The sequence below is a fragment of the Pelophylax lessonae genome (genome assembly GCF_965119305.1).
Source record: "Pelophylax lessonae genome assembly, chromosome: 6".
NCBI classification, from domain to species: domain Eukaryota; kingdom Metazoa; phylum Chordata; class Amphibia; order Anura; family Ranidae; genus Pelophylax; species Pelophylax lessonae.
In genome coordinates this window covers 97575247-97596893 of record NC_138773.1, presented here as the reverse complement: position 1 = coordinate 97596893, position 21647 = coordinate 97575247, and the positions used below count along the sequence as shown (strand labels likewise).

General features: G+C 42.9%; 1 protein-coding gene across 3 annotated transcripts in view; it reads right to left on the bottom strand.

The window, feature by feature from the left end:
* PRKAR1B (protein kinase cAMP-dependent type I regulatory subunit beta) overlaps nucleotides 1–21647 on the bottom strand; it is a 405306-nt gene that overhangs the window by 111140 nt on the left and 272519 nt on the right. The gene's annotated exons all lie outside the window — the stretch shown is intronic.

Below are 21647 nucleotides of genomic sequence, written 5' to 3'. Positions count from 1 at the left end.
AGTCTGACAAAAGACAGATATTGCAGTGCCTGTTTAGGACCATACAAAGAAACCTGATGGATTTCCCAGAAATCTAGCATTCAATTTTAAACAGCAATTCAGGCTGAACTTGTGAGACTGGGCCTCACCATAGTGGCCTTATTTACAGTTGTGCCAAAAATTATAGAGCGACCGATCATATTTTTTTTCTTTTTTAATATAATAATAATAAACCTTATTTTATGTAGCACCTTTAAGTGCCGGTTCACACTAATACGACTTGTCAGACGACTTGGTCAGCCTGGCAAGTCGCGCACCGTCGCGGTCCATTGAGTAGTACAGGACCGGTTCTAATAGGAGCGACACAAGTTGCTCCAACTTAGAAAAAGGGTCCTGTACTACTTTGGGGCGACCTGGAGGCGACTTGCATAGACATTCATTTTATGAAGTTCGTGCAAGTCGCGCCACAGGTCGCCCCCTAGGTCGGAGCGACGTAGTGTGAACCGAGACTTAAGGTAGCTTCTCAAAGAGATTTACAAAGAAAACACAAGAAATACAAAGGAAAAAGGGACAATCAAATAAAAGCCTGTCTAAAGAAAAAAGGTTTTAGATTTGATTTGAATGAGTTTAGACAAGATGACTCTCTGATGTTCTTTGGAAGTGAATTCCAGATTTTTAGAGCATAACAGAAGGCTCTGTCTCCCATCGAGTGTAGGTGAGTAGAGGGGACACACAGAAGACCAGAATTTGAGGAGTGGAGGTTATGATGGGGGGAGTAAGTTGATAACATTTCAGACAGATAATGGGTGCCAAGCCATGAAAAGCCTTATAGGTGAGCAAGAGGATCTGAAAGTCTATGTGAAACCTGACAGGGAGCCAGTGTAAGGACTCCAGGATAGGGGTAATATGATCACTTGCCAGATGTAGTCAGGATTCTGGCTGCAGAATTTTGTACACATTGTAGTCCATCAATACTGGATTTATATACACCAGTGAGAAGAGAATTGCAGTCGTTAAGTCGGGAAAACACAAATGCATGGATCAGCTTTTCAACTGCAGTATATTTTGAAATCAGAAAGAACCAATTTTAAGGACTAGGACTTTAACCACTTTCGCACTGCTCACTAGAGCTGTACTGCGGCAAAGTGGCTCGATAACGTCTGGCGACGTAGACCTACATCACCAGACATTACCCTCTCTCGGCGGCGCGCGCGAGAGGTTTGCTCCCGCTGTATTCAGTCACAGCGGGAGTCGGGCCAGGGGAGGAGCAGCGGCGATCGCCGCTGCTCTTCCGCGATCGTCGGGGAATCGAGTGTGGAGATCCGCCCGCTTGTATAAACACAAGCGGGCGGATCTCCTAAGTGACAGGCAGGGTCAGATTGCAGGGTTCAGCATAGCTGAACTTGCGATCTGTCCTGTGTCAAATAGTCCCCTCCCCCCACACACGTCAGTAAGCACCAGGCATACATTAACCCCTTGATCACTAATAAAAATTAACCCCTTCCCTGCCAGTGTCATTTTTACAGTAACAGTGCATTTTTATAGCACTGATAACTGTGGTAATGTCACTGCTGGTACCCCCAAAAGTGACAAAAATGTCAGTCAAGGGTCCGATCTGTCCGCCGCAATGTCGCAGTCCCGTATAAAAAAATTGCAGATCGCCGCCATTACTCGTTAAAAAAAAAACACCAAAAATGACAGAAATCTTTCCCTTAGTTAGTAAACGCAATAACTTTTGCGCAAACCAATCAAAATACGCTTATTGTGATTTTTATTTTACCAAACATAGGTAGCAGAAAACAAATTGGCCAAAAATGTAAAAAAATTTTGATTTTTAAATTTTTTTTTGGGGGGGGGGGGGGGATTTCATATAAAAAAATGTGAAAAATATTGTTATTTTTTCAAAATTTACGCTCTTTTTTTGTTTATAGTGCAAAAAGTAAAAATCGCACAGGTGATCAAATACCACCAAAAGAAAGCTCTGTTTGTGGGAAAAAAAGGACGTAAATTTAGTTTGGGTACGGCGTTGCACGACCGCGCAATTGTCAGTTAAAGTTGCACAGTGCCAAATTGCAAAAAGTGGCCCAGACGTAAGACAGCAAAATCCTCCGGTGGTAAAGTGGTTAATGGTACCGAATTCCACATATACATACCACCATATTTTATTTTCAATAGTAAAATCAAATTTATTAGTACACAAATATGTTTAGAATCCATAAAACATGATATATTTATACAATGCCAGTCCATTTAGCCCCCGTTCACATAGGGGCGATCCGACTTCGGGTGGCGACCTCCGAGATCGCGGTGCAAGCAGCGCGCCGCGACCTTGGAGCGGCCGCCACGGACTTCATAACATTGAAGTCTATAGCGGTCGCCTCCTGGTCGCCCCAAAGAAGCTCCGGACCCTTTTTCTAAGTCGGAGCGACTTGTGTCGCTCCTATTAGAACGGGTCCGCAGCTTTCCTATGGAAGGCGACCTGCGGCGACCTGTGAGGCGACCAGGTCGCCTCACAGGTCGCCTCTATGTGAACGGGGGCTAAGGTATACCCAAGTACCATCTCACTGCATCTCGTGAAGAAATGGAAGCAAGTCAAGAAAATAAATTGTGATCCGCCCCCCCCCCCCAATCAATCAGATAATAAAGTAGAGCTGATTCTGAAATGTTCATCTTGTACAATTCTATAAGCTATCAACATTGTTTATTTATGGGCTGATGATGGGTGGGACTAGTGATATGGCACTTGGTCATACCCATAAAGGTGCTGGCATTGTACTGTATAAATTTCCAGTCTTCAAATTTGTTTCTTTTACATATAATTTAGTGGGATGTAGGTTCCTGCAATATTTATGTAATTCACAAACCACATATACCTGAAATATAAGTATTCTTTCTTTTAATCTGCAGGGTTCTTGCAAACACTATCAGGCTTTTTGAGGAAGCCAAAAACGTTGTGAAAAGTGAAGTAACCCCTACCAACCAATTGCCATTTATTTTTATGTACATCTACATTTTGAAATGAAATAGTGTAACCTCTTTTCTATTTTGAACCACAATTATGTAGTTGCCAACATTCCCAAAAAATGTTTGACAGGCAGTGTACTTTTTATTCTTCCTGTCACAGCAATCTGTGTTGACTTCAGCCTGGTGTAATATTCTGCATTACAAAGGCAGCACAAGACAATTTGCAAAATGGGAGAACTATTCTGCATATAGAGGGACATTTGACATTTATGCCATTACAGGAATCAAATTGTGTTCTTTATAATTTATTGAGGGCAATTTATAAAACTGAAGCAGCCAGAATCTGCTAAAATTTGACAAGTGCATATGCATAGGACTAGTTACAATTTTTCTTGGCCGAGAGCAAATTCAACAATTATAAATAATTTGTTTTCATTATTAGATTCAAAAATTCATTTGATTTTTTCGCTTGCTATTGCCGAAACTAATTGTCGAATCTTCCCCTTTAACTCTTAATCAAACGAATGACAATTTTCTAACAAAATTCTACAGGTGTAAGGCCAGTGTAAGATTACAATGCTTCTTTCTTACTAAGGCAAAAATCAATGTTCACATATCAGAAACCCAAAGCAACAAGTCAAAAACAATTGTTCATAGTTTATACAGCACTAACTTGATGAAAACTGATAGGTTGTAATGGGTTTCTACACTTTGTACATTGCCAATGCCCTATCACACCTACACACCATGATACACACACTGAGCTATTTGTTAGGCTGATTTAAGCTTATTTTACTTAGGATGGAGAAAAGGTCATGTGCTAATGAGCAGAATGAGTGTCCCAGGTATTCACCAAACTCTCCTCCTGTCAAGAGATGTTTGCAGGCTGCAGTCTGAAATGGCAGCAAGAAAGCTTGACTTCCCATAAACCCTCTACTGCCATTTGCCTTAATTGTAGCCTTCATTAACACTGGCTTCAATCAGCAGTCGTGTTTCAGCAAAGAGGGGGGGGTCGGTAAATTTTAATTCTGAAACTCTCCCGCAGTGCTGCCAGACAAATTAAATTATACATCCCCGTAAGTCCAGTTATATATAGACTGGAGAAGAATGCTGGCCTTGGCTATCACTGCCGTATAAATAAGGCCAATGCCTTGTTGAGCATATCATTACACTCTGACCTAAAGCCTTCACAATGTGAAGAGAACATCGGAGCCACTCAGACCACCAGTAGATGAGTTACGTAGTGTTTCAGTGAAGACCTCCAGCTCAGCTGAAATGCAGAATAGGGCTTTAAAATTAGAAGCTCTCAAAATCACTAATACAACCAAATTAGCACTTTCATTGTAACAGGAGTGCAACTAATATGTAGATAAGTGACACACTGGAAAATTAAGCAACCGTGCTTACCCTATATACTACATCATACCAGCTGGCAGTACAGTTTCTACAGAAAACAACCAAAGAAGCTCCTGCATCAAAGACAGGAGTAGATGGGCACTTTTTAATAGTTCAATCTTGTTACTATTGCTAGGGATTAATTGCTATGTGTAGCAATGAAATGTTGCATATAAGGAATAAATTACTTCCTCCGGCGTGTTACACAAGAAGCATGTAGTAGCCTTAATTAAACACATATTTACCAAATGTAAATGTATTTCAAATAGAAATCCCAATCATTACTATAAAGCATATTTATAAACCTAGTGTAAACCCTGACCTTTTGGCACCTAGGCATCACAGGACAGCGCTCCCGTGTTTTGGTACATTGTAACTAACAGAAGTGAACCCTCTTCGCATTTTGATGCACTACATTGTAAAAAATGTGGCAGGTCTGTTAAAATTTTCCTTGTGGCTTATAGACAGCCTATTTAAAAAGAATACCTTAAAGCGGAGTTCCGGCCACAAAATTACGATTTTTACTTACCTTGTAATTGCAGAAAAATATACTCACCTTTCTTCAACTTCCTCCCTCTGCGGCCCACGTAGTCACTTCCTCTTTGCATTGATTCCTAGGAGCTGAACGTCATCGCTCCCAGGAATCAATGCGCCTGCACCGGCCCTGCTCGTCACTTCCGGTGCGGCGCCTCATTCCCTGCTAAACAGCTTTTGGGCATGCCCAGAAGCTGTGGAGGGATGACGCGCCCGCACCGGAAGTGACGAGCGGGGCCGGTGCAGGCGCATTCTGGGAGAAGAGGACACGGAAGAGGACGCGCTGGTTTCAGCTGCCCACATCCGAGATGGCAGCGCTGGAGAAGAAATGTTCAAGGTAAGTATTTCTTCTAAAAGGTAAGTGCGAACCGGGACAAATCAGAGGATATCCATTGTGGAATGTACTAGCCCTGACTGTCCCGGGGTTATATTCATTGAAATTTTTTTTTTGTGGCCGGAACTCCGCTTTAACGTATGTTAAAGCACAGCTCTACAAAAAGGGGAAGGTCCGCTTGTCTGCCTCCTCTCCCCCTCCGCTGCCACATTTGGCACCTTTTGGGGAGGAGGGGGCAGCGGGTACCTGATTTTGACAGGTACCCGCTCCCACTTCCGGCTGAGTTCCCCGCAGCAAAATCAGCTGGAAGTTCGGCCGCCCTCCTCCTTACCGCACAGCTTACTGCTTGCGCAGTAGGGCACCGGCTGTGAAGCCGCAAGGTTTTCCCTTAGTGTAGATGGCAGTGGCAACACTCGATAACCGATTGAAAATCAGCTCAAGTGAAGACACCACTGGATCCCTGGACAGGTAAGTGTCCTGAAATTAAAAGTCAGCTGCTACAGTATTTGTAGCTGCTGACTTTAAATTTTTTCTGCAGGAGCCTGGAGCTCCTCTTTAAATACTAAATAGTAATGCATGTGTGGTAAAGCAACACAACAGTCTGAAGGGTTTTCATTTAGCAAAGCAAGAGGGTTTTATAAATGCTCCGTATGCTTTACAGCTAATTTAAAGTGTCAATAAACCCACATCATAAAAAACTTTCAATAGACGGTGTATTACATGTTGTTCATATTCACTCAGCCACTATGAGATTCGTATTCTGCAAAAAACCTGGTTGATTCTGCTGCCCTCTATCTCCACCTGTATTACATGTAGATTACATGTAGATTAAAGGAGTTGTAAAGCATTCTATGCATTAAGATAAAAAAACCTTCTGGGTGTAGCAGCCTCCCCAGCACCCCCTAATACTTACCTGAGGCCATCTCTTTCCAGCGATGTTAAGGAGTCCCTCGGCCATCTGGGACTCTCTCTTCTGATTGGTTCTCACTGGCTCCCACGGCTGTCAATCAAAGTCAGTTAGCCAATCAGGAGAGAGAGGGGGTGGGGCCGAATGGCAGTGCTGTGTCTGAATGGACACATGGAGCTGCAGCTCTGCTCGGGTGCCTCCATAGCAAGCTGCTTGCTATGGGGGCACTGGACATGAGGGAGGGGCTAGGAGCAGCAAGGAAGGACCTAAGAAGAGGAGGATCAGGACTGCTCTGTGCAAACCCAACTGCACAGAGCAAGTAAGCATAACATGTTTGTTCTTTAAAAAAAAAAAAAAAGGAGACTTTACAATCACTTTAATGGATGAATCACCTCCATGTAGATTAATGGAGGAATCACCTACCTCCTATTCTAAGACATAGGCTGGAAACCTAAGACTGTCAGAAATCTGCGAACACCGTGCTATTTCCACAAAAGAATATTATTTATCTATATTTACTCTGTATTCCAAAGGCTGTTTTTTTTTTTTGTTTTTTTTTAAACATGGGACCAGTAACCGAGGACTAGAAGCTCCTCCTGCTTATGTTTCTCTGTAGACAGGTTGGGAAAGATCTGGGTCATGTGACAGTTGTATATCGATTAGATAAAAGGTACTTGGATGTTTTTTATTAAAATAATTACAGTGCCATCATCCGCATACAGAAATTGAAGGAACAATATCAATTAAACAGTGTGTGTTTAGTGTCACTTTAAATTCAAAGAGTTTTTGTTTAGCCAATGCCTTTTTTAAAAGGATAATGTCAATGTTATATAGTATTTACATACCTAAGGACTTGGTGATTTAATAGAAATATTCTGTTACAAATGTATGCTTTAGTGCTGGTTCACACTATAGCGATGTCAGACATGGTAGTAACCAACACGGGTTTACAAATGGGCGTTCTTGTCAAACCAATCTCTTAGCATTCTACGAGGAAGTGAGCTGTGAGCTAGATAGGGGCAGACCAGTGGATGTGGTGTACTTGGATTTCGCTAAGGCGTTTGATACAGTTTCCCACAAGCGCTTAATTTATAAAATAAGGTCTGCAGGTATCGACAGCAGGGTTTGCTCTTGGATACGGAACTGGCTAAAAGGCCGTGTCCAAAGGGTGGTAATAAACAGCGCATACTCAGACTGGGCTGAGGTAGTAAGCGGGGTGCCCCAGGGCTCAGTCCTGGGACCAACCTTGTTCAATTTATTCATAAACAGCATTGAGGACGGGATCAGTAGTTCGTTATCAATTTTTGCAGATGACACAAAATTGGCCAGGGCAATAACTGCACAGCATGAAGCAGATATCCTACAGAATGACCTGGACAAAATTACGGAGTGGGCAACGACATGGCAAATGAGGTTTCATGTGGAGAAGTGTAAGGTTTTGCACTTGGGGACCAAAAACATAAAAACACAATACATGTTAGGAGGGGAACCCTTGGGGGACTCAAAAATGGAGAAAGATCTGGGAGTCTTGGTTGATGATAGATTAGGCAACAGCATGCAATGCCAAGCGGCAGCTTCCAAAGCCAACAGAATATTAGCATGCATAAAGAAAGGGATGTATTCCAGAGATAAGACTATAATCCTTCCACTTTATAAAACTCTGGTCCGACCGCATCTGGAGTATTCTGTCCAGTTCTGGTCGCCAGTCCTCAGGAGGGATGTGTTGGAGCTGGAGAGAGTCCAGAGAAGGGCAACTAAACTAATTAGGGGATTGGAGGACCTTACCTATGAAGAGCGGCTGCAATCGCTCGATTTATTTTCCCTGGAGAAGAGACGTCTGAGAGGGGACATGATAGCAATTTATAAATATCTTAATGGGGATCTCAGCTTAGAAAAAAAGCTGTTCATTCGAAGGAATTGCATGAGGACTCGAGGACATACAATGCGATTAGAGGAGAAGCGTTTTAACCTCAGGCAACGTGGGGGGTTCTTTACTGTTAGGGCTACAAGATTGTGGAATTGTCTACCACAAGAGGTGGTTTCTGCGGGTAGTATGGTGACTTTCAAAAGACTCTTAGACTTACATCTCAAGGATCAGGAGATAAAGGGCTATGTTAGATGATTACAGTCACACACACCTACACAGGTTGAACTGGATGGACTATTGTCTTTATTCAACCTCACCTACTATGTAACTATGTACTATGTAACTATGTGATTCGCACCGCATTGCTCTGCAAATCACATGCAATGTCTCTGCTATGCGAATTGCCTGAATTTGCATCGCATTCGGACCAAAGTCGTGCAGGACCCTTTTTTTGGTCCGCACCAGAATTGGATCACATGGGTGTTCAAACCTATGTGAGCCAATTCCTGTCTGAATTGACAGTTCGCAGTGCGATATGCAAACTAATCTGGGGGTGTGATTAACTTTGTATTGACACTCTCAGCAATTCGCATATGACAGTGTGAACTGCCTGCGAGTAGGGTGCGATGCGAGAACCTGCAGTGGATTCGCAGGGTTCCAGCATCGCACCAGTGTGAACCATCACTTAAATGCTAAGATCACCCAAAACTGTAAAATCTGTTTTTGATAGATTCAGATTGATGATCACAACCCTGGGCATGGGTGAAAACACCACAATGCTGGGAACTTCACACATACAAGAACTCCATTATTATTATTCAGTCAACCAGTATTTAACATAATTGATATATTGACTAGCTTCTTATCAATTCTGACACCTTTTATCTATGGGTGCATTCATTATTTTGCTTGCCCTTAGGTTAAATATGTAATGCAGGGCATAATTAGAAGGAAATCACAGTTGACTACAGAAAACCAAACTTGCTCTATTTCTTGCTGTTGTATATTTCTCAACTCAGAGCTGGACAAATTGCAATGGAGGCTGGAAAAAGTCCCCTTGCAAACCAGAACACCATAGGTGTCACCAGGCCCAGGGAAATGGATTTTGGGTTCTCACCACTGCTGGCTGTGCAGTGACTAAGGGTGTAACCATAATTATTGATCACGATGTTCCCCCTCATAGACTTCATTCTAAAAGATGTTGATCATTTATCATATGACAAAGAACTCAGGGGAAGATGGATCCCACCACCCTGCCATTGCACAGCAGGCACACACTAAACACTATAAACCCAATAATGCCCACTGGAGCCTGAGACAAAAGCTGCTGGGGTAGAGAGATAACTGTATATATGTCTGTTGTGGTGGGTGGTGGAAAAAGACAACCTTACACGTGTTGGGAGGAGGGGTAAACAACATGGCTGTTGTAAGTGGACAGATGAGAACTGCGTAAGTCAGATCAAAGCTGCATCGTTGCCGTGTTACAGTACCTCCAGGGTCCAAATATGTACATCTATAGCCCTAGTCCATCCTGTCCACATGCATGCATCACACCCTATATTCTGGCCTTTTGGCTATGCTAGATGCTTGCATAAATATGTGCACAATGTGGCAAGGGCATATATGCCTTAGCATGTGCCCCTAGTAATGGGCATGTGCACAGGCCTAGGAGGGTATTTAAACGCCTTACTTTATGGTGGTCGATGATGTGACTTCTTGCAAGCTACCTTGTTTGTGAGACTGACAATTTCTGCCTTTCCTGTTACTTATCAAGATCCCCTGACTTAATTTGTGTCCCCTGTCCCTGTAAACTCTTCTTGTCCCTGACTACTCTTGCCTACCTTGACCTCCAACTGGACACCAATTATCAATGCTTACCTCAACTTCTGCCTGAACACTGACCACTCTTGCCTGCCCCCTGCGTCGAAACTCTGCCCAGACATCAAATATCATTGTCTGCCACCTGCTTCAACCAGTGACTGAACTCTGCATGACCATAGTGCAGCTTCCAAGTCTTCTCCCCATTGCCACAACATTCCTGCTATTCCTTAGTGAGGCAATCCTGAGAGATGCAACCTGGTGGCATCTTACAACAAGGCAGACCCGGGCGGGGCATTAGGGTCAATCACAGCAGAATGTTTTAATGAGGACCCCTGTGCCATTTAGACTCTTTGCCTCAGGTGAGCCTGTGTCTGCTGCCAGGGGTTAAAGCCATAACTAGCTGGCTCTTTATTTTTTGGAGCTGGCTCTTAAGCTTTGGGAAGATCTGTCTAGGCTTGCCCCAAATGTTACAGAAATTAAAAGTGAGTGTACGCATGAACAAGGACTACAGTGTGATGTACGTATCATTCAGTAAAGGAAGCCTGCAAAGCCTCTAGTGCATGCCTGCCAAGGTCATGACCTAAAATTAGTTCCTTTGAGACTGTAGCCTAAACATTAAAGGCCACACAAAATTAAGATTTCAGTACTGGAAGAATGACACAGGTTGACTCACTCAGCAGCTTGTTATATTTTTACGTAAAGACTGTAAAGAACTCCTGTAAGGCTCAATTCATCCCTGAGAGTATAGTTTTCAGGCATTTTTTGGGGCGTTTTTCAGGCATTTTTATGGGTGTTTTTTCAGGCATTTTCTGCAGGTGTATGGAGGCAGACATTGACATCTAACAAAAACGCTTGTAATCTGCCAAAAAAGAAGCTCATGTACTTTTTTGAGCTTCAGGTGTTTTGCTTCAGGCAACAAAAGGCTCATATGTGAACAGGGGCCTTTGAAATGAATTTTATTTTGCTTGTTGGGCATTTTGAGACTTGAGCGTTTTACGAGCTGGAAAACACTCAGGTGTGAACAGGGCCTAAGAACTATCAGCACCTAAATGTAGAAAATAACCACTTGCCAACCGCCGCAAGTACATTTACTGCGGCGGTCAGCCCCTCCTGGGCAAAGTGACATAGTACTACGCCGCTCCCGCCCCCGCTCGTTCACTGAGGTCCCTGCGCGAGTGACCGGCGGCTCCGATGGAGAGGGAGAAAGGCAGGCGGCTGATGTAAAAGCCGTCTGTCATTCTCCCTGGTGTAAGAGCAGAGATCATATGATCCTGCTATGTAGGATCGTATGTCTCTGTGGTTACATCAAAAGCCACGCCCCTCTACAGTTAGAAGCACGCCCCCAGGGACACACTTAACCCCTTAATCTCTAATAAAGTTGACCCCTTCCCTGCCAGTGTTATTTTTATAGTAACAGTGCATATGTATAGCACTGATTACTGTAGTAATGTCACTGGTACTCCCAAAAGTGTCAGTCAGGGCTCCGAGCTATCCGCCGCAATGTCGCAGTCCCGCAAAAAAAAATCGTAGATCGCCGCCATTACTAGTTGAAAAAAAAAAAACAATTAAAAAGGACATAAATCTTTCCCTTAGTTAGTAAACGCAATAACTTTTGTGCAAACCAATCAAAATACGCCCATTGCAATTTTTTTTTACCAAAAATATGTAGCAGAAAACAAATTGGCCTAAAATGTTAAAAAATTTTGATTTTACATTTTTTTGGGGGAATTTCATATAAAAAAATTTGAAAAATGTTGTTATTTTTTCAAAATTGATGCTCTTCTTTTGTTTATAGCGCAAAAAGTAAAAATCGCACAGGTGATCAAATACCACCAAAAGAAAGCTCTGTTTGTGAGAAAAAAAGGACGTCAATTTCATTTGGGCACAGCGCCGCACGACCGCGCATTTGTCCGTTAAAGTCACGCAGTGCCGAATCGCAAAATAAGGCCTGGTCTTTGAGCAGCCAAATCCTCCGGGGCTTAAGTGGTTAACATAACCACAATTAAAAAAAAATGGTTCTGCATATAAAACAGTTGCCATCTGTGAAGAGCTCCAACAGTAACACACATGTGGGAGATCTCTTCTACTCAGCTTGTCATAGTTCAAATGATCTGAATCAGGAACAAAGCAAGCTCTTCTCCTATCTTCCTATGCTGCCTGTGTCAGTGCCAAAGACAAAATAGTGGGGATAGGCAAAGAAACAAGTATGGCTACCTCTGCCACCAGCAGAGCAGACGCAAAAAGCAAATTATTCTTAGTGTCTAGTTAAGAAGACTGGATAATATTAGCAGCCCTGTCAGACTTAGAACTGATAAAAAAAATAATAATTGGGTATACTGAAACAATTACCAGCTCTGTTATTTTAAACAACAGTTCCTGGATCTGCACTCCTGCTGTAGCAACTATCTGTACAGTAGATGTTGGCAGACAAATAGCAGTGTATGATGCATTACACAACACTTTATATAAATTAGGGTCTCAACACTACTCCAGTGCAGTGGTAAATGGCTGTCGTAATTGACCTACACTTCTTGGCACGTCTTCCATAAGTGTTTTTTCTTGGAAACACCTAATAAATTAGCCAATATGCAGTTTAGTAAAGCCAGCCCTTTTAATAAATCCCACCTTCTTTTAGAAATAAATTGCAGTAGATGCCTTACAACAAAATACACATGCCCATAAGCATACCAACATTTCATTCCTAGATTTGCCCCAGTGACACATCTTCATATACTGGTGAGCAGGCAGAGGCAAAGGCAGTGCTGCTTTAAGACAAATGCAGTTTCAGGGTAAAAATCACTGTAGGGGCCCCTACTATCTTTTAGAGGGCCACTGGGCTAGGACGATTTCTTAATAAACCAGCATTATAATATATTTGAGTGCAAACAGAACTGTGTGTAGTTTGTAACATTTTTAGAATGCTGGGAAGAAATATATGAGTGTGGTTTGTCACTTGGAATTCCGGGATTAATACAGAAGCATTTTTCCCACAAGGATAATAAAAACTCATGCTCAATACTCATGCTGAAAGAAGAGATCCTTATATTTAAAACAAAGGATGCCTTGCCTAATAGTTCATCACTGAGTTTAGATCTCAGCTTTTTCATGGTCTTAGTTTTTTTTCTTGGGAGTCTTTTGATTGTCTTCCTATCCTGATGGGCCTATGGAAAATGTCCTTGTTACCCCTTTAATTAAAGGGTCCTGATGGGAACTAATGTGGGAAGATTTTGATGCTGCAGTTCCCGAGAACCTCAAGAAGCTGAATGGGGAAATAGACCACAAGTGTCCTCTCAAAAAGTAACTTGAGCTTTTTAATAAACAAATACAGACAGAAATAGTGATTTTATTTTATAAATTTTTTTGAGGAAGTGCCATTATGAGGATACAAAATCCCAGAAAATATACACAGAGTCGGATTCTGAAGACCTTTTTTATAAAAAGCGTGCATCCTAAAAGAAAAAGAACTTAAATGGCGCCTTAAAGCGTATCTAAACCCAAAAATTCAAATGTAGTATATTACTGCTTTTGTACCTTATATTTGGTGGCTGCATTTGTTTTCTTTTTTAAGTTAAGAAAATTTTTAAGAGGTACTGAACATACCTATTGATGTTGTCAGAAATGCAGATATTCTTGACCCTTTCTATGAGCTAAGAAGGTATACAAGAAAAGTGGCCGCACACCAAACGATGGCTTCACGATGAAAGGCTTTATTGAAAAATAGGATGAACACTAGTGAACAAGCACGTTGTGGGTCGCGTGAAACGCGTCTACCATCCATTTGCTGTACCCTGCATCCTATTTTTCAATAAAGCCTTTCATCGTGAAGCCATCGTTTGGTGTGCGGCCACTTTTCTTGTATTCCTGTTTGCGGTGGCGATCCAAAGTCCTGCACCCATGGTTGGCTGTTGAATTCCAACCGCCTGAGCGGTGTGCATCTTTTCTTCTATATTATGAGCTAAAAAGGCAGCTAAAACAATGACATCTTTCTTGTGTAGGCTACTAGCAACTACCATGTAATGGAGTGACAATTTAGCTCAGAAAAAGGGGGGGGGGGGTGTATTTGTAAAGGTACCACATCCCAGTAATAGTATCAAAAAACAGATAAGAAAGGATATGGGGCAAAAATCGGGATTTTGAAGATACCGTCAATGACCAATAATAAATGTATTCTAGAAAAAACTAGTATAGTATATTTTGTATAAAAACATATATTTTATTAAATAAAGTTAACAAGGAAAAGACAAGAGAAAAAAATCCACATACAAAAACATTAAGGACAAGTATTAGTCCAAGTAAAAAAGCAGATCAATAAAGCTGTAACCTCATACACTTGTTTGATTGTGTTTTGAACCATAAGGAAGAGCCAGAAGACCAAGATAACCTGTTAAGTTCTAGAATACTTCCTCGGGGTGATTACTACCCAACATGTTTTGCGGGGTATTCAGCTTCTTCAGGGGTGCAGGGGTACACAATAATATTCAGAGGGACAACTGCAGGATAATTGAAACAAGAATTAATATGCAAATATTTACAACAATTTTATTTCGATATTTATATAAAATTTATTGCCATTATAAGTACATTAAAAAAGGAGAGAGTTCCTCTAAGAAATTAGACAAAACATGCAAATATACAAAACAGTATATCATATGGACATGAAAATCAAAGCGACATGAATATTCCCACCTGTAGGGCTGCTTGTGGATAGGCTGGCTGATAGAACCGACTAGTGGCAAACCAAGTCCCCCAGGTGGGCATGGACGGCCCAAATTATATCTGAATGTAGGGGTAGGTGGAGGGTCCCTAGTAATATGTGGAGAAAAAAGAAAAAAAGGGGGGAAAAAAGGAGATACCAATATCCTCTATGGATATTTTTCTCCTCCCCCCCCCTTTTTTATTTTTTCTCCACACATTACTAGGGACCCTCCACCTACCCCTACATTCAGATATAATTTGGGCCGTCCATGCCCACCCGGGGGACTTGGTTTGGCACTAGTCGGTTCTATAAGCCAGCCTATCCACAAGCAGCCCTACAGGTGGGAATATTCATGTCGCTTTGATTTTCATGTCCATATGATATACTGTTTTGTATATTTGCATGTTTTGTCTAATTTCTTAAAGGAACTCTCTCCTTTTTGAATGTACTTATAATGGCAATACATTTTATATAAATATTTAAATAAAATTGTTGTAAATATTTGCATATTAATTCTTGTTTCAACTATCCTGCAGTTGTCCCTCTGAATAATATTGTGTACCCCTGCGCCCCTGAAGAAGCGGAATACCCCACGAAACATGTTGGGTAGTGAGTAGTAATCACCCTGAGAAAGTATTCTAGAACTTACCAGGTTATCTTGGTCTTCTGGCACTTCCTTATGGTTCAAATCACAATCAAACAAGTGTATGAGGTTACAGCTTTATTGATCTGCTTTTTTACTTGGACTAATACTTGTCCTTAATGTTTTTGTATGTGAATTTTTTTCTCTTGTCTTTTCATTGTTATTATGGTTTAATAAAATATATGTTTTTATACAGAATATACTATACTAGTTTTTTCTAGAATACATTTATTATTGGTCATTGACGGTACCTTCAAAATACCGATTTTTGCCCCATATCCTTTCTTGTCTGTTTTTTGATACCATGTAATGGAGATAACAAAGCAGATGTGTTTGATATTCAGCCTGTCTGATAGCCATGGCTACCTCCAGAGATACATTGGAGAAGTAAATGTACCATGATGGGATAGGAAGTGTGTCATTTTCAGGATTACCTAGTGAAAATAAAGGATAGAAACCCTGAAAAAAAGAAAAGTTGTGCTTACACCTCATTTGGGGATTGGTAAGGAGAAACAATAGTATGTTAAACTTTTGATTTTGGGTTCTGATAAGCTTGAAGTCTGAGTTTTGTCTACTTTATTGAGGTAAAAACTATGGGGAAAAGGCAACATAAAATGTATTTTATTTATCAGTCCTAAAGCAGAAGATTTAACAGACTAAGGAAAAACACGATGCAAGGATACCTAACAATCTAGGCAGAAGTGATGCCCCTAAGGCAATGTATATGTAAAAACACTTCTCCATTAACCAGATACACAGGAACCTCACAATTAAGAATACAAAAAAGACACATCCACTAAACTAAGTCACAGAGAAAATACTTTAGCTGAGCACAGAGGATGCCCCAGGCCCTGACACATACCAGGAGTTCCAGCTATTTGAAAGGATAACAGTGAAAAATGAAATTTAGGAAATGACAGATAGTTATTTTGGGCACAAGCAAGCCTATTGTGCTCTTGTCAGGTCAAACACAAAAGCTGTCTTAGGCTGGTGTTGGCAGTTCTTAGCCGGGGCTGGGAACCCAGTCTTTTTCCTAAAACCGTTGTCTGACATTGGTCTTGGAAAACGATCAAATGAGTCAGTGAATCTTCGCTTTCTCTCTGTCTAAAAAAGAAATGCATGAAAAATACATTCCCTAGCCAATGCAGTGGTAAAGGACTTGATGAAAGCTGGCCTCTAGAGCCTGAACCTCATGGAACTAGTTACCCAATGTGACCACAAACAGAAGTAACCGAATACCTCCCACATAGAATTGTTGCAGCAGGAAGAAATAACTTGTTACCTACTTGCTGAAGATGACATCAGTACTTTAACACCAAAGTGTTAAAAGACACACAATGTATTGTGCACGCTCTCAGGGATACCAGAGGCCAAAGCATAGTTAAAGGCTGTTGATTATAGTAAGAGAGTGAAAAAGTAAAGCATACCAATATTCAGCCTGGAAGAAATGAAACCCCTTCGATAAGTGAAAGGTTTGGTTCCTATTATTTAAACGTTACCTAAACAATCAAGACTAACTGGGTCTCATTTTTTTTAAAGCCCATGAATTTGAGTACTGTACTACTGCAATCAAGCAAATATAAACCTGTCCAGAAAAACTGGAATAGAAATAGTACGAGTATGACTTGTTTTGGCTGCTATGGGGCAAACAGATAGTTCATATAAGGTAGTTTGACTGACAGCAGATTTCCTTTTTCTTAATGATAAATAGTATCAAAAAGCATTTACACATTGATACACATACCAGTTATTATCACAATCGTTAACCAATATAAGTAAGATAGTTCTACATTAGATATGTGTAGCATATTTGTCAATGTAGGATAGAGTGGGGTTTTATTTATAATCCCTTCTACTAGTTTTTTACTATTCATTTTTATTTTATTTTTACTTTTACTGTTTACTATAAAACCTAAGGACACCATTTGTGTGCACCTTGCTACAGCAATAGTTACAATCTGACACAGACAAACGAGTACGGATTGGCAAGTTGAAACCCACAAGTAGGTATATTGTTTTACTAATGCAGATTGGTATCAATGTAAACGGCTGAGTGGTATAAATAGAGGTATGTAATCCACCGGACTCCACCCCTAATGAAGTCACGTGTGTTGTGACGCAACAGGTCGGGGGAGAGCCGGGTGACGTCAACCCCCGTGCCAGGGCTGGACCGGGAGTTTACTTTACAGTGAATTACATTGTATCGCACCTTGCTGATTATCTCTATTGGTAAATGTCAGTGAATCCCACCACTGACTGGAAAAGCCAAGTGCCAAACTCCCTGAAGAAAGGTATGCACCAGGGAGTGTGAGGCCAAGGGCCATTGAAAGAAGACCGCTAAGGCCAACATCTGGCCTTTGATAGTACTCAAGGACAGTTTCTGCTCAACCCCCCATTGAAGGAAGGTCAAAATCCGAGCCACTGAAAAAGAATGAGAATGAACCCCAAGAGACTCACACCACGCAATGTACGTCTTCCATGTATTATGGTAGATCTTACTAGAAGTAAATTTCCTAGCTTTTAACAGTGAGGCCAGTCCGGGGTCACTAAGATGACCAAAATCCCTTCTGCCTTCGATCCTGCGTACAAGTCTTGGCAGAAGCTTGAGAGGAGGGAAGGCTTAAATCAGACAAGACCCTGTGACCAATTGGTAAATGTCAGTGAATCCCACCACTGACTGGAAAAGCCAAGTGCCAAACTCCCTGAAGAAAGGTATGCACCAGGGAGTGTGAGGCCAAGGGCCATTGAAAGAAGACCGCTAAGGCCAACATCTGGCCTTTGATAGTACTCAAGGACAGTTTCTGCTCAACCCCCCATTGAAGGAAGGTCAAAATCCGAGCCACTGAAAAAGAATGAGAATGAACCCCAAGAGACTCACACCACGCAATGTACGTCTTCCATGTATTATGGTAGATCTTACTAGAAGTAAATTTCCTAGCTTTTAACAGTGAGGCCAGTCCGGGGTCACTAAGATGACCAAAATCCCTTCTGCCTTCGATCCTGCGTACAAGTCTTGGCAGAAGCTTGAGAGGAGGGAAGGCTTAAATCAGACAAGACCCCGTGACCAAGCCACAAACCTTTCTGTTGAGCCAGGATGCCAAAAGATCCACCTGACAATTGATCCAATGCCTGCCGACTGAGGTAGTCTGCCTGCCAGTTTTCCACCCCAGGAATCTATGGTGATTTTGAGGTTTTCCACCAGAGCAGTAGGAGACTCCGCTCGCAGAAGGAGGTCGCCCAAGTAGCCCAGTACCATGATTCTCCATTGGCATAACAATGCTAGCGCTGAGACCAACACTTTCGTGAACACCCAAGGAGCAGAAGCGAGACCAAAGGGTAACGCCACAAACTAATAATGCTCCTCTACCATGGCAAAGCGGAGGAAGCGCTGGAGACTGACACATATTGGAAGGTAAGCATCCTTGATGTCCACGGAGACAATAAAAATTCCCCAAATGCAAGGAAGACACCACCGCGTGAACAGATTCCATTTTGAACTTCTGCACCTGCACAAAGCAGTTCAGCGCGATGAGGTCCAGAATTGGATGCACCTTGCCTTCCTTCCTGGGGGCTATAAACAGGTTTGAGCAAAACCCCTTAAAACACCCTTTAAAATAAAAGGTCTTGAACCGCCCAAAAAAGAGACTGTAAGCAGACTGGGGACAGACACACCTTGGAAGGAAGAACCTTACCGATGGGTAAGAAGGAAACTTGATCTTCTACCTGGACCGAATGACCTTGTGCACCCACCTGATTTGTACCAGGGGAGTCCACGGGTCCAGGAACCAGCAAAGATACCCCCCTACCCCAGATACGGGGGAGGGCACACCTTCATGCTGAAGGGGCCTTGTCCATGGGTCTGGAGAAGCCCACTCTTGACCTGCCAAACCAAGTTTGCTTGGATTCTTCAGAGGAGGCCCCGAAGGGCTCTGATCCCTTGTCCGTGGACAATGAGGGACGAAAACATTTCTGAGCAGAGAAAGAGGGCCCACATCTATGACGTCCTTGCCCTTAGTAGCATGCGGAAGAAAGGGACTCTGCACCCCTGTGAGATCTTTAATGATGTCATCCAGGGTAGCACCAAACACGCAATCTCCTTGAAAGGGAAAATCAGTCAAGGCCCTTTTAGAAGTCTTGTCCACAGGCCAGCATTGGAGCCAAAAGACACACGAAGGACCACTGCCGAAACAGAGAGCCGAGCCACTAGGGGAGGTGCATCCAAAGAGACATCACAGATAAACTGCAGCCCCTGGACCAGCTGGTCCACCAACTCAGCAAAAGCAGGGGGGAGCTACTCCCCCTCCAGGTGACGGCTCAAAAGCTCAGCCCATTCGGTCATAGTCTGCAACACCAGGGCAACGGTGAATATCGGCCTCAATGCTGAACCAGCCAGGATGTACACATTTTGCAGGCCATAGCCTCCACCTTCCAGTCAGCCGGGTCCTTAAAGGCCGGGGACTCTTCAGCCGGAATCACGGTTGCCTTGTTTAAACTGGAAACCGGAGGGTCCTTCTTAAGAAGAGACTTATCATAGGGATATCGCCTAGCAAAATCACTTAGTGATCCCAAGGGGACGCTTTTGTCGTCCCCACTATTTAGTGACAAAGTCAAAACAGTAGGGGAAAGGGAACACCTTTTCCTCTCTGGACGGCTTGTGAATGCCAAAAGGAACCTGCGCTTCTGCCGCAGCTTCAGCTGCATCCTCCATCTTTAAGGTCTCACACACAGCTACAATCAGTGCGTCCACCAGCGCCTTTTTTGTACACGGTTGCAGAAGTGGAGAAATTCTCCTCACTATCTAAGGATTCTAGGCGCATGGTCGCAGACCCAGCAGGATGACCCACGTCCACGGTGGCCAAATCAGATTCAAGATCTGATGAGACAGATGAGGCAGGGTAAAGCGGGGGGGGGGGGGGGTTTTGCCAGTCTGTCGTCCAAAAACCACCTTCACCCGGGACACCAAGGACTCCAAGACCGCTGTCAGTGCATCGATGGATGGAGGGCCCTGCAGCCTCAGAGAGAGGATCAGGTGGGGAGAGATGTGCTCCAAAGACTCCATGAGTCACCAGGGGGGCCCCACAAAAAAAGTGTAAAACACTGCTAAGGGACACCCCACCACTCTGGCAGCCCACCCGTTAGCCAGCCACAGAGCACCAATCAATCCTCAGTAGAGAGAGAGGACCCCACCAGACTCCCCACCCCACAGAAACCAGGCACCGCAGCTACCATGAGACTCTGCACTGCACAAATGGTGATTAGGGGATGAGGAGGGACTCCCACCGCTGAAATTGCCGCCCAGAGGACTCTACTGTCATGGCAGTCGCTATTTTCAAGGCAAAAAAATGGCCACCAGACTACACAAACATGGCCGCTGTACATTAAGCACACAGGCTACAAGAAAATGGTGGCCCCACAAGGCTCCCAGGGGCCCAAGAGGGATCCCTAGGCCTCAGAAAACGGCACAGGCAGGAAGGGGGCCCTAGCAGAAGACCCCCCCCCCCACAGCCGATGCCCAGTCACCAGCGGCGCACCCCCCGCCCCTATTGCCAGCACCCTACCTCCACCCTAGACGGTGGACCAAGCCACCCCACAGCCTCTTGTATTTGCTCAAAAACGGTTCCTATTCTTTTACCAAGGGTGTATTTACATGAGCTAAAAACATCTTGTTATTAGATTTGTTTGGCACAACACCCACCCTAGGGTAAGAAGTTTGATTCTGACATTACGAAAAGGTGATGGGGGTTTAGGCCTCCCTGATTTTTTCTTATATCATAAAGCAGTACTATTGACCTGTATCTTGGATTGGTTCCATCAGAGGCTCCATAAACAATGGGTCACTATCAAGACCCAGATTTCCCCTAGAGACCTTTGTAGGTACGGAAACCCAAATAACATCAGAATAGAACCTGCTTTCATTTACTGGAGGCTACGGTATTGTGCTGGCAGAAATCAGTGTATGTCTATACACTTTCCTCAACTCCAAGCCTTCTTAACCCTATACTGGATAGTCCTCAGTTTCCGCCTAAGTTCTCTTCTTCGGGGTACATGGAATGGGATAGAGTATTTTGTCCACAAATCAGACAGATTCTTACCATTTCAGGCAGAATTTCTGCTGATGCACTTTATTCTCTCTATCACAGGTTCAATATGATTTCTCCATAGACAACTGTCCAGCTTTTATAGAATGCTTTCCTTGGGGACAAAATAACACTGCTCAATTAAAGAATTTGAGTGTCTCTACATACAATCTCATTCACCTTCACATACATTTTACCTAGTCTGCACTCCCCTCCTGTCCCGGAAATTGGTTTCCTCATTCCTATTTCAAGCTCAATGGGAGTTAGACTGTGATACACAATTCACCAATCAGGACTGGCTTAAGGTGTTTTTCCCCACTCACTCCCTCTGTATGCCCTGTAAAGCCCAAGAGCGTATCTACAAAAAATGTATACAATGGGAGTACTGCCCAACTATGTTTACCAAATTCTTCTCAACTCTATCAAATTT